Source organism: Cyprinus carpio, chromosome B22 (assembly GCF_018340385.1).
Source record: "Cyprinus carpio isolate SPL01 chromosome B22, ASM1834038v1, whole genome shotgun sequence".
Lineage (NCBI taxonomy): Eukaryota > Metazoa > Chordata > Actinopteri > Cypriniformes > Cyprinidae > Cyprinus > Cyprinus carpio.
Genome location: NC_056618.1, coordinates 28,101,053 through 28,103,651, shown reverse-complemented (window position 1 = coordinate 28,103,651; position 2,599 = coordinate 28,101,053).

The window sequence follows — 2,599 nt, the reverse complement described above, 5'->3', positions numbered from 1 at the left end:
TTAATGACACTGTGAGAGTATCTATGGGTATTAGGTGGGTAACAACAATTTATGTTAAGAATTCTTATTTTCATTATGTGCTATTACTGTACATCCTACAGTTAACTGAAAAATAAACTGCTTTAGGTATCTAAGTTGAGATACATGTTTGTATTGTGTGGAACCAAAGTCCATAAATTATGTAATTTTATTACATCATGAAGTTATGTAGTTACAAAGTTATTACCTATTTTTCCATAATGAACAATCATAAAAAAATATGCAAAAGCGATTATATTTACAATATATGAAAATTGTAGTATAACCAGCAGGAGAGCAGTGATGTGTGAACTGAATTTGATGAATGTAAACTGTGTTACAGTAAAGTTATTAATTATTAGGCCAATAACGGTGAAGTTATTAACTATTTTTCATAATAAATCTTAAAAAATGTGCCAAAGCAATTAATTTAAAAATGAGTGTTGTAGTATAACCAGCAGGAGAGCAGTGATGTGTGAACTGAATTTGGTGAAAGTACAGTGTGTTACAGTAAAAATATTAACTATTTTTCATAATAAAAAATCATAACAAATGTGCCAAAGCAATTACATTCAAAATGAAAGTTGTAGTATAACCTGCAGGAGAGCAGTGATGTGTGAATTGAATTTGGTGAATGTACGGTGTGTTACAGTAACGTTATTAACGTTTTCATACTAAAAAAAATCATAAAAATTGTGCAAAAGCAACTTTTTTTTAAAATCAACGTTGCAGTATAACCAGCAGGAGAGCAGTGATGTGTGAACTGAATTTGGTGACACTGCAGTGTGTTACTGTGAAGTTATTGAGTATTTTATTAGTAACCTTTTTCGCGTTTCGCACTTTGCAGATGGTCCCTTCGGACTTGTCTCTCAGACGCCAGCGCATTAAGATCAACATATTTTGTACAGAGTGGAGGAAGCTCGCTTGTAGCTCGTTTACTACATCACTACGAGTGAAAAGAGGCATAATTCGTGTACTAAAAACGTTTTGCTCGCGAGCTATTGATCCGGAAAAGTCGAATCTGTGAATATCTTAACAATTTTACCGAACTCAAAAAGTTACAGTAAAAATACACTGGTTTCCACAGTAATTGGCATTGTATATATTGCGAAGTTTTTATATTATTTAAATTTTTTATGTACATTTATTTTATGCACAATACTCTGTGTTATATTACTTTGGATTTAAACTTCAGAAAAACAGTTAATGCTGCTGTGTGAGGGTTTCTAATACAAAATGATGGCACATTTGACATTTTTCTCTCTTCTGACCAACATATTCAATCTCTGTATTCATTAGATCTTAGATGGATAGATCTTTTCAACAGGTAGCAACCTTATAGCATCCTTATATGCAGTGTTGGGGAGTGAATAGATATGTAACTAAATTATTTCATATAATTATAAAAATAAATAATCAGTTACAGTTACTGAGAAAAAAAAAAAGTGTAATTACAGTTACTTATGAAAATGTGAACGATTCCAAAGGGGTTACATCTGATTTTTTTCTTTTTTTCCCCCTTCCTGTACTCACCCACATAGGCTACAGATTTAATTGATTTCTTTGATAAATTGCAGTGACTGCTCTAAAATATGAGATACAGAATAGGACACATGCTTTTTCAATAATTCTTTTATTTCCTATTTGGGTTTATGTATATACTTCTTTTTTTTAAGATTTTATTTTTTTTCAAGGCATTTTTAGATGCCGGTGTTTCCTGACATAAATATGCAATGATTTGATTTCAAAAACAGTAACGCTACTAAACTGTTTCTTGTTATAGTTTTAAATCTGTATTTAACCTCAGAATGATCTCAAAGTAAGTCTGATTTTGTGGTGGCTGTGCTTTAAAATGATATGGTCTTAAAGTTTTCAAAGGAACAGTAGGCTAATCAGTGTTGAGAGCTACTGTAAGGTTAACTCTGCCTGTTTTACGTGTTTGAAAAGATTAACAGTTGAAAACATTAAGAAAAGCAATCAAAAAATAATCAAATGCAATCAGCTACATTACTTTGATAAAGTAATTGAAATAGTTACACTACTTATTACATTTTAAATAAAGAACCTGTAATCTGTAACCTACTACATTTCCAAAGTAACTGTCCCAACACTGCTTATGTTTTCATATTAGTGAAATGAAAAGGATGAAACAAAATAATGAGTAAATTTAATCAGTGACTTACATGAGTGTGAAAGTGAAGCTTCCTTTTCCATGAAATGCCTTTCAGATTTTGCTCATTATCAACTATAGATAGCCTACCTGCACTGAAGTTTTTCATTTTATTTAATTTTATTTATTTTTTTGGTTTCCATATCTGGTCTCAGTGGAGAAAGATCTGCCTCGTAGTTACTCTCTCTTGTCTTCCTCCTGACAGACTAAAGAAGTGCTGTGAAGAGACTGTGATATTCTCTGTAATCTGATGGGAGGAGAGATTTCAGTGGTTAGTTGTCAGGGCGGGTGAGAGAGATCATGTGTTTAGTGAGAAACAAATGACAGCAGCTTCCTTTGAGGTTCAGTGGATCTGAACTCCCTCAAAGATTATCAAAATATAATTAATAGTATTACACACACAGACAGTTC